We start from the raw sequence: 12,059 nt of genomic DNA on the forward strand, positions 1-12,059 counted from the left end.
ATTCTCCTGAATGTGCTGTCTTTAGGCTTGGAAGAATGATAGTTTATTGGGTTGAAAGTATCTGATTCCTGATGGTCTGAGGTTTTCAGTTCTCAATTGAATTGGAAGTCTTTAACCTCCCATAATTCTTTTGAGGAGAATTTTGGTGATGTTTCTCTATTCTCTATAGATGTCAGTATGGTCTAGGCAGCATTTTTTTTTCTTTCTTAAGTGTCATCGATCTTTGCATGTTGTTTGTCCCCTCTTAGTGATGTCTTCTGCAGAGTCATGTACATCACATCTTTAATTTGTATCAGTGGAATTTAAATCTCATCTTCCATCTTTTGAATAAGATTGCAATGAGTACAGGCCCTTGTACTCAGGAGTGAAAATTTTTCATTGTGAGGTACATACAGGTTTTCTAGTATTTGGTGTTGCATATGTTGAAGATTCAATTGTAACCTACCTTTAACATTAAGTGCAACACCACTTGGACTATGTACTTAAACTCCTCTCCAGTGTAAAAAGTGTTTTGTCAACCAAGGTTCACTATTTGATAACGTTGTGTCACTTGCCCTCATGTCCAACTCGAAATTCATGACATGTTCATTGAAATAATAGCGGATAGTCAAAATTGTTTCATCTGGGTTATTTATTTCCCTTGGAAAGGCTTTGGGTTTATTATCTATTGGAAGTGGTTCTTTTCTTTGGCATGTTCTTGCTTTTGCATATTTTCTGAAAGTGACGTACATTTTCTGCAATGAAAGTATTCAGTTCTATAGGCTCAACACGATTTATTACTATGAGGTTTCTTTGCTCCACAGTGTCAGGAAGGACTTTTAGGTTCTGGTGTCTGTCTGGTCCAGTGCATTTTGTGCATATTTTGTGGTTTGTACCTTAAAGTATGAATAAGCTCCAGAATATCCTGTGTCAAATTTGATCTTCTCCCCTTTGGATTGAGCTGTGTTACTCTAAACCTTCACATCCCTCACGATCTAAATAGTCTAGAATTAGAGGCTTTCTCTAGAGCTAGGACTGGAATAAATTTGACAAAAAGGCCTCAGAAATGCCTTCACTAATCTGGTCTGTTATGAATTCTGACCTTAATTTACCATTGCTGCATCTCTCTCTCCTACACTTAAGAAGTCATCGATGAATGATTGGAATCTCGATGTTTCAAAAATGATCGTAGCAAGTATGGCCTGGACATCTACACGCTTTTGGTGGGTGTGTGTGTGGGTAAAGTTGTGGTGCCAAACTTCTAATCAAAATTAGAAAGCCTACTTCTGACCATAATTGGACAATAAAAGGTGCACATGCCTCAGAGCAAATACTCAGACCTTTCCACCTGAAGTAGTCAATTCCAGGTTGAGAAATGACCCAGGCTGTAGTGAAGTGGACTGGCATTGAAACTAGCCTCTTCCTTTTCATGACAATTTCTGCCGTATTCCCTGAAGATCTCAAATCCACTTTCAGAATTACCAAAGGAAACAAAGTGAGTGATTAGGGTACCAGGTGGGGGTGCATCGTAGGGTGGGAGCTGGGTAAATGGATGGGGTGGCATGTGTGTGAAGGGATTGGGTGACAGTTGATTGCGGCATAGGGTGAAAGCTCAATGAGTGGCTGGTGTGGCTGTTGAAGTCTGAGACAATGTGGTTTCTGCTGTCAATGGAGGGTCCAGGATAGAGGCTCAGGCCTGTGGGGGATTTGATGGTCAGTTCTTGTCCGGTGGTGGGAGGGTTAGAGTCGAGTTTTGGAGCATGAGGTATTCGCATTCTGTCTGATTTTGAGTGTTAGATTCCTCAAAAATAAGAAAAAAGGAACAAGTCCACGATCCTTTGAAATATCCAACTTTATTTCTTATTAGATGTCGGTCAGATAGTTACAAGTTGAGACCTCTCTATAGCAACAGCTCGCTCTGTGTTTTTTAAACATTTCTTTTATTTGATCCTCCCCAAAACCGCAAACTGTTCATCATACTCGAAACACGAAGTCTAGGAGAACGTAGTTATCACTAACCACAAGGTCTAGGTGAACATCTGTTTATCACTATCCACTCATAAGGGGACCTCCATATCCTAACCACATGTCTAGGGTAATGTTTATTTTTGATATATGCTTACGTATGCTTCAAACCAATTTCATCCGCACCTGCAAGCTCCCTTTTTGTCTTAGCATTTACAAATTTAACCCTTATTATGCGGTGCCTTAATCACATAATTTTCAAAATACTCCATAGTAGTGGTGATGTCAGGTGTTGGGTAAGGGGAGTGGCTGGTCAGGGGAGTGTAACTGGTGTCTTCTGGGGATTACAGGGTATACTAGAGGTGAATGAGAGGGCTCAGTTCCACAGTTACCCTGGCGTTAAACCAGTTTCTCAATTCTTTAATTCTTGAATTTGATTCAGACTTGTCAACTTTTCTGCAAGGTTATAGAGGCAAGGTAATTATCCATGGGAGGCTTAAACTATTCAGGAAATCAGCTTCCTCATGGTCTGGACATACAGCTTCAGTCTATGTTGCTGCTGCAACTCTCCTGCCATCAATCTATTTTTTCCATGGCTTACTGCTGGAGCTGACAGTGAACAATAATAGAACCCATCCATATCTTGGCAACAAAAAGCAGAATTTGGCAGCGATGATGGAACAACGTTTTCCACGGTGACACTTCAGTTGTCTCCTGGGGTTAGAGATGCCAGCATAAAATTAGCAGAGCTGTTTATTAAACCAAAGAGATGCAATTTGTCACAGCTACTGAATTCACAATGTGCTGAAAATTAATTTAAAAATAGCTATTGAACTCTTTTCCTTAGAATTTGTGGATGGTTTTGGAGTCTCCTGAAGCTGAACATTTTAAAATTAAGGTTCTAGACCAGATCAGTTGGAGATCAGATACAGTATGTTACTGTTGAACTGTCTCTGTAATGTCTTTGCAGCCAGCAGACAGCCAGAAGAAATGTGTAAGAACTGCTTTCTCTCCTCTCAGTTCTGAGACAAACTGCTACTTAGAATTAATCCAAAAGCTGGTGCTGGGCAGCTTCTTGTTTCTTTCAACTGTAAAGCACCTAATGCCAGTTAGCCCCACAACAATATCAAATCCAGCTTCTTCAAAAACTTCATGTAACTAATAAGTGGCCATGCAGTTCCACTTTTCCTTCGAGTTATAACAAATAAAAAGGTTCATTCTCTTCAACAAAGCAGTCTAAATCTCTATTTTCCAGTTTATTTGTAATTCTAACATTGCACAAGTTTACAGGCCATGTGGTTTCAATTGTTATATGTCTCAAGATTTGTGGTTTGACCCAGTGAGACGCCCCTGAACCAACAGTTAGAGAAGAATTCATTTCTAGCTTTACCATTCTTTAATCTGTTACTAGTGATAACAGCACTCAACTTTTCCACTATGACTGCACTGGATCCTACATCACTCAGTCCAACTACAAATGTTTAATTGGCGCACATCGATTAATTGAATAATTCATTTTGTTGACCTACGTTCCCAAGATGCTTGGTTATGGGTGGAAAAGATTGTAAGATGCAATGAAAGGGCAGGATTCCCAAGAATCTGAGGGATTGTCAACATGACCATTGAACCTGCTTTACATGCTATTATTATTTAAACAGTTGGTGACTCCATTCAATTAATGTGCATCCAGTCTGTGACTCTCATTGCCACTTCTTTCATATCAAAGCTCACTTTCCTGGCAAGGTTCCTCCTGAGTTCAGTGTCCTCTTCTCAAGCCCAGCACAAGTCATCAGATGACTATTGGGAAGGATGCAATATGTCCACTTCTATCTTAGCTGGTACATCCAGAGCATTTTCCAACGTCAGGTACATGAAAGATTTACATCCTATATCCTATATACTAATTGAGCAGAGACTCAATTTAGCACTTTGAAGACTGCCTTGACCCGGAATGCTTTTACAATTCAGTCTAGTAAAAATCTCACATTAAGAATCTACTAATGACCAGGAAATCATTGTCGATTGCCAGAAAAATCCATCTGTTCACTAATCTCCTTCAGGAAGAAAATCTGCCATCCTTGCCTGGTCTAGCCTACCTGTGATTCCAGACCCACAGCAATATGGTTAGACTTTCAATTGCCCTCTGAAATGGCCTAGCAAGCCATTCAGTTGTACCAATCATTACAAAATTTCAAAGAAATGAAACCGGACCTAGGCACCAGAAAAGACAACGGCAAATACAGCCCTGTCAACCCTGCAAAATCCTCCTCACTAACATCTGGAAGCTAGTGCCAAAATTGGGAGAGCTGTCTCACAGTCTAGTCAAGCAATGACCTGACATTGTCATACTCATGGAATCATACCTTATAGACAATGTCTCAGACACAACAATCACCATCCTTGAGTATGCCCTGTCCCACTGGCAGGACAGACCCAGCAGAGAGGGTGGCATAGTGGTATACAGTCAGGACGGAGTTGCCTTGGGAATCCTCAACATTGACTCCGGACCCTATGAAGACTTGTGGCTTCAGGTTAAACATGACAAGGAAACCTCCTGCTGATTACCACGCTCCATCCTCCCTCAGCTTATGAATTGGTACTCCTCCACATTGAACAACACTTGGAGGAAGCACTGAGGATCAGAAAGGCGCACAATGTACTCTGGTTGGGGGACTTCAATGTCCACCACGAAGGGTGGCTCAACAGCAGTACTACTGATCGAGTTGGTCAGGCCCTAAAGAGTATAACTGCCAGAGTGTATCAGTGGCAGGTATTGATGGAACCAACAAGAGGGAAAAACATACTTGACCTCATCCTTACCAGTCTGCCAGCCGCAAATGCATCTGTCCATGACAGTATTGGTAAGAGCAACCTCCACACAGTCCTTGTGGAGACGAAAACCCACCTTCACATTGTGAGTAACCTCCATTGTGTTTTGTGCCACTATCACCATGCTAAATGGGACAGGCTTCAAACAGATCTAGCAACTCAAGACTGAGCATCCATGAGGTCCTGTGGACCCTCAACACCAGCAGAATTTACTCCAGCACAATCTGTAATCCCAAGGTTGTGGCTTATCCCCCTCTCAATCATTACCATCAAGCCGAGGGATCAAAAACAAAAATAGAAATTGCTGGAAAAACTCTAGAACATGCTTCTCCCCTAGCCAAGCTCTTCCAGCACAGTTACAACACTGGTTACTACCCAACAATGTGAAAAATTGCCCTGGTATGTCCTTTACATAAAAAACAGGACAAATCCAACCCGGACAATTACCACCCCATCAGTCTACTCTCCGTCATCAGTAAAGTGATAGAAGATATCATCAACAGTGCTCTTAAGCAGCACCTGCGCAGTAATGAACAGTTCAATGACACCCAGTTTGGGTTCTGCTAGGGCCGTTCAGCTCCTGACCTCATTACAACTTTGGTTCAAACATAGACAAAAGAGCTGAATTCCAGATGTGAGGTGAGAGTGACAACCCTTGACATCAAGGCTGCACTGGACCGAGTGTGGCATTAATTAGCCCTAGCAAAATGGAACCAATGGGTATCAGGGGGGGCAAACTCTGACACATAGGAAGATGGCTGTGATTGTTGGAGGTCAATCATCACAGCTCCAGGACATCTCAGCAGGAGTTCCTCTGGGTAGTGTCCTAGGCCCAAACATTTTCAGCTGTTTCATCAATGATGTTCCATCTATCATAAAGTCATAGATCATAGAATCCCTACAGCATGGAAACAGGCCCTTCAGCCCAACAAGTCCACACTGAACCTCAGAACATCCCACCCAGCTATAACCCACCTAATATACACGTCCTTAAACACTACAGGCAATTTAGCACAGCCAATCCGCCTAGCATGCACATCTTTGGACTGTGGGAGGAAACCGGAGCACCCGGAGCAAACCCACGCAAACACAGGGAGAATGTGCAAACTCCACACAGACAGTTGCCCGAGGGTGGAATTGAACCTGCGTCCCTGGTGCTGTGAGGCAGCAGTGCTATTCACTGAGCCACCATGCCACCCAGCCAGAACTGGGAATGTTCGCTGATGATTGCACAATGTTCAGCACCATTCGCAACTGATCAGAAATGAAACAGTCCATGTTCAAATGCAACAAGGTTTGGAGATGATCCAGCCTTGGGCTAAGTCAAAAGTCACATGACACCAGGTTATAGTCAAACAGTTTTATTTGAAATCACAAGCTTTCAGAGAGCTGCTTCTTCATCAGGTGAAATGCACCTGAAGTAATGAAGGAGCAATGCTCTGAAAGCTTTTGATTTTAAATAAACCTGTTGAACCATAAGCTGGTGTTGTGTGACTTCTGACTTGTCCAGCCCAGTCCAACACTAGCATCTTCATGTCAGGCTTGGGCTAACAAGTGGCAAGTAACATTTGAGCCACACAAATGCAAGGCTATGTCCATCATCAATAAGAGACAATCTAACCATCACTCGTTGACATTCAATGATGTTATCTTCACTGAATATCCCACTATCAACATCCTGGGTGTTATCCTAGACCAGATATTCAACTGGACTCACTACATAACCATAGTGACTACAAGAACAGGTCAGAGATGGGAATACTGCAGCGAATAACTCATTTCCTGACTCCAGAAAGCCTATCCACCATCAACAGGGCACAAGTCAGGAGTGTGATGGAATACTCCCCACTTGCATTGGATGAGTACAGCACCAAAACACTCAAGAAGGTTGACACCATCCAAGACAAAGCAGCCTGCTTGATTGGCACTACATCCAGAAGTATCCGCTCTCTCTAAAACCGATGCTCAGTAGCTGCAGTGTGTACTATCTACAAGATGCACTCCAGAAATTCACCAAAGATCCTCAGACAGCACCTTCCAAACGCACAACCACTTCCATCTAAAAGAACAAGGAAAGCAGATATATGGGAACATCACTATCTTCAAGTTCCCCTCCAATCCACTCGCGATCCTGACTTGAAATATATTGTCGCTCCTTCACTGTCGCTGGGTCAAGGTCCTGGAATTCCCTCCTTAATGGCTTTGCTGGTCAACCCGCAGCAGATGGACTGCAACAGTTCAAGAAGGCAGCTTACCATCACCTTCTCAAGGACAACTACAGACAGGCAATGCTGGCCAGCCAGCGATGTCCACATCTCACATATGAATAAATTTTTTATAAAGTGTTCTGCACTCTGCTGGTACACAATATGCAACACAATTTCATTCTATAGAGGAGAATCAAGCTGTGAGAGCACCAGGAGAAAGGCAATAAGCAATATAGAACAGGTGATACATGTATGCAAGAAGATAACCAGGGAGAGGGGAGGACCACTCAAGGATAAAGGATGGCACATGTGCTTGGCAGCAGAGGATATGGATGAGATTCTCACTGACTACTTTGCATCAGTGTTCTCAAAGGAGAAGGATATGGAGGATTGTGAGATTAGTGTGGGGCATGCTATTATGCTGGGGAATTTTGAGATCCAAAAATAAGTGGTATTGGGTTTCTTGAAGAGCATTAAGGTGAACATGTCCCCAGGGCTCAGTGAGATCTATTCCAGGTTATTGAGAGAGGCAAGAGAGGTGATTTCTGGAGCCTTGACCGAGATCTGTATATCTTCTCGAGCCACTGGAGTGGTCTCTGAGGATTAGCGAGTAGCTAATGTTGTTCCTCTGTTGAAGAAAGGAAATAGGGATAATCCAGAAATTTATAGACCAGTGAGTCTCATATTGGTGGTTGCGAAGCTATTGGAGAGAATTCTTTGGGATAGGATTTACGCACATCTCAAGAAGCATGGTCTAATTATGGACTTTGGGTGGGGCAGATCATGTCTTACTAACTTGATTAGTTCTTTTGAAGAGGTGGAAGGTGATCAATGAGGGTAGAGCAGTGGATGTTGTTTACATGGATTTTAGTCAGGCTTTTGACAAGGTACCTCATGATATGCTCATCGAGAAGATTAGGATGCATGAGACCCACAGTGATGTAGACATTTGGATTCAGAATTGGCTTGCCCATAGAAGACAGAATATCTATTTTTTGGAGGAATAGCCACCGGAGACTTCTGAACTAATTTCTAACCCTTCCTGATAGTCACCCATCTATCAGATTGATTCTGCTGTGTAACGACTTTTCTAAATCTACTCGCCATCTTACTCTGTATTTTATTTATGGCCTTAATAACATTAAGCCTAAAAAAGGGATGTTTCAATAACACCTTATATATAAAATAAACTACCCTTCTTTACTTACAGAAAATAATGTCAATGGAAAGGAATATATATAAATTAAATAAATATATATTTGCTCATATATAAATATATATATATACATATATATATAAGATATAATTTTTAAATGTTTGATATCAAACATAAAAATTAAATAAAACTACAATTAACCGAACCTGAAAAGAACTGTTTGGATACATCTTGTGATCCCAACGAGGATAGGATTCGGGGAAAGTGTTCAAGAGAAGGAAAAAGCAACTTGATGCTCTGGAGACCTTTTGTATTCCAGGGTGGAATGCAGCAGACTCTGGATTCGGGTCTGTATGTCAGCACAATCAAGACCCCCAAGAAAATGGGGACGGTTATAGTCGGGAAAGAGAGAACTGGAAGCCAGGTTTGTGCGCTGTGCAAGTGCACCAAACCTTGTAGAAGTATTCACCTGCACATCTGCTAATGTGGTATACTGTATCTGCTGTTCCCGATGTGGCATCCTCTACATCGGGGAAACCAAGCGGAGGCTTGGAGACCGCTTTGTGGAACACCTATGCTCAGTTCGCGACAAACGACTGCACCTCCCAGTCGCAAACCATTTCAACTCCCCCTCCTACTCCTTGGGCGACATGTTCATCCTGGGCCTCCTCCAATGCCACAACAATACCACCCGAAGGTTGCAGGAACAGCGCCTCATATTTCGCTTGGGAACCTTAAAGCCCTATGTGGACTTCACAAGCTTCAAAATCTCCCCTCCCCCGACCGCATCCCAAAACCAGCCCAGCTCATCCCCGCCTCCCTAACCTGTCCGTCCACTCCTTCCACCTCAAGGCCCACCCCCATCTCCTACCTATCAGCCTCATCCCGCCTCCTTGACCTGTTCATTCTCCCTGGACTGACCTATCTCCTCCCTACCTCCCCACCTACACTCACCTTTACTGGCTCCATCCCCACCTCCTTGACCTGTCTGTCTCCTCTCCACCTATCTGCTCCTTTATCCATCTTCGATCCGCCTCCCCCTCTCTCTCTATTTATTTCAGAATCCCCTTCCCCTACCCCATTTCTGAAGAAGGGTCTAGGACCGAAACGTCAGCTTTCCTGTTCCTCTGATGCTGCTTGGCCTGCTGTGTTCATCCAGCTCTACACCTTGTTATCTTGTATGATTTGTGTGTTTTTCTTCCCTGGAGATCGAGATCTGTGGATACTTTGAAGTTAGTTTGCATTTTGGGAATGTGCGGTGATTTGAAAGTGTGTTGTGTGTCTGTATCAGTGGTTGTGCAAAGCATAAATCTGCAAAATGTTGATTTAAAAATTTAGTTCATAAAGCTTGTTAAAAATTTACCTTTTGGAATTGGCTCTGTGTTTTGTTCAGACTTGGGTAAAATTTCATTCCAGAAATTACCATGTTTGGATTTTCATTTTCTGACCAGAATGAACTTCCAAATACTGTTTTAACTCATAAGATTGATTCATTGTTAATATTCAAGTGAAAGGGACATTGGAATATTGAAAATGCAACTTCCGTTGGTGAGAAATTTAGGAAAGGCAAATTTAACCAAGGGTGGGCTTTTCCTTCCTTCAAGGAGGAGGAAAAACCATTGATGTAATTGCATGCAGGAGTTTACACCCCATCCCCTTTTTGAATCCGTAGTATATTAATACTAATTGACTCATTCTACTTGACATGGAATGAATGGAGCTTGTTTGTTGTTTTTCTTAAAAATTGGACACACTGAAAGCTGAACCCATTTGCAGAATTCCAATGCCTCAACACAGTGATGGATGAGTCACCCTCAAACCATTCATCAATAATACATTTTTCAGTGTTTGGAAAGTACTGTGGAAATATTAATTGTAGTAAGTGCCAGGAATCTCAAAACCATTTAGCCTGGTTACACCTAAGCATATTGTGAGAAAATTATATTAAAGCTCACATGGCCTGGTATGCTGAAACATGTAAATAGAATAGTTATCTGAAAATTTTAAAGGGATTTTCGGAAATGATAAAGTGCATGCACAGAGTCTCAGTGGTTTCAATACATAAAAATTGTTAGTGACTTTAAGGAAGTAAACACAATATTGAATTTGGACAAATTTACATAGAGGTATATTAAATATTTAGAATGAGTTATCGAGTACAATAACTTTTTAAAAAAGTGGGTCATCTTTGAGAAAGAACAAAGTATGTTGTGCCTGATTCAATCAGAAATGTTTGGCTTCTGTTTTAAAATATTATCAGATTATGTTCCATGGACTATAAATCTCTACAGATCTCTAGAATTAGATAGGATAGTAACAGTTAAATAGCAAAATTGAATAAGACAAAATAATTAGGGGTGGACACTGGTAACAGAAGAAAAATGAATGAGAATAATGGGTTGAAACAGCAATTGAGGTTAAGATGCATTTTAGTGAAAAGGAAGTTTAGATGAGAGCACCAAACTAACAGCTTTCTCTTGGTGATGTTTGTGTCCTTGTCTTTCTTTTTAAGAAAGACTGAAATAATGATCAATCTACTGCCCAAGGCATCAGGACCATGTATGGAGAGATAAGTAAAGCTTTATACATCATTTAACAAGACCATGTGGGAGTCAAAATGCGTGACATGGTCTTGGGACACTGATATAAGTGTGCAAAAGTGAATATTACCTCAGAGGTAACAAACATGAGACTGTAAAAGAAAAGCATGCACTGAAGAACAGGTCTCAGACATGTACACATACTTGACAAAATGATTAGTGGCTTGGAAGAGGACAAAAACATAGTTCAAATGATAAGGCACTGACACAAAATTCATATGGAAACTGACTTTAAAACAATGTAAGTAGTATTAGTGAAGGGGATGTAAAAAGAATTACAATCAAAATAAATGGTGTGATTGGTTGTTATGTCAAAATGTTACAGAAATGAAAGAATATGGAGTCTGGGAGGAGTAATGGTGGACTGAGTGAAAGGGCCCATCAGATGGCATACCGATACCCTATCATGACTAAACCAATAGGTGGAATTGTAACGTGTTAGGGCAGTTAGTGCACGTGAAAGAAGGCTGAGCTAATATTCAGGTGGTGTAGGACACTGTGATAAGGGAACGCTGGGAAAAATAAAAGGCAGGAATCATAAGTTGCAGGTAAAGCCTGATGAAAGTTAGAGCGGCACTGTTTGATGCCATGTATATTGTGGCTCAAAGGGGATATCTGCACATGGAGGTGGTTATCACTCAATGATACAATCATTCATAAAATTGGCAAGGGAGGAAACATATTGAAGGAGTATCCTCAAGACAGATACAGATGAAGAAAGCTGGAGAAATTTTGAGTCCATGTATGGTGTTATTTTACTGTTTTTGGGTGAAGTTATCTGTGCATAGGGAACTGGAAGATTTAAAAAAACACAAATTAAGGAACCTGAATCTTAAATATACTGAATTTTAGAGCAAATTATGTGAATAGTTTAACTGAAAAAGTGTAAGATTAACTAACAGCCAGCTAATCTGGCACATTCTTTTATTTCCCCTTTCTTCCTCTTGCAGGTTTTGAGGGCTCTCAGCAGAACAGTATCCTCGACCCCAGGACAGAAGCTGGAATAGATTAAGTTGCGTGTACGTATGCGACACGGTTGCAGGGCATCTGCAATTAAGAATATTACAGTTGTTGGCATAAGCATGAAAATGCTAATCCTCTATGGGCTCCTCTCAATTTTGATCCCATCGGAGGCAGATTAGGCACATGGCACGACTTGCTGGTTTGATCACAGCCTTGACCACTTCAGGGGTGGGATATATTTAAGGGTTGGTCCCCAACGGCCACTGCGACCATTAATTTGATGATACATCCTATTGTTATATTATTCATATTGAAGTTTGTTATTTTCATTGTAATTTTAATTTTCTAGTGTAGGTTACA

The 12,059-nt window shown here is 41.4% G+C and overlaps 1 long non-coding RNA gene across 1 annotated transcript in view; it reads left to right on the forward strand.

Moving 5' to 3' along the window:
* Window positions 1–11,750, forward strand: part of LOC125483283 — a 31,417-nt gene extending 19,667 nt beyond the window's left edge. Inside the window, exon 3 of the long non-coding RNA XR_007262243.1 lies at window positions 11,687–11,750. This is a non-coding gene — a long non-coding RNA (uncharacterized LOC125483283). The remainder of the gene's footprint in view (window positions 1–11,686) is intronic.
* Window positions 11,751–12,059: the final 309 nt, after the last annotated feature.

This window comes from Rhincodon typus, chromosome 6 (genome assembly GCF_021869965.1).
Source record: "Rhincodon typus isolate 14 chromosome 6, sRhiTyp1.1, whole genome shotgun sequence".
NCBI lineage: Eukaryota > Metazoa > Chordata > Chondrichthyes > Orectolobiformes > Rhincodontidae > Rhincodon > Rhincodon typus.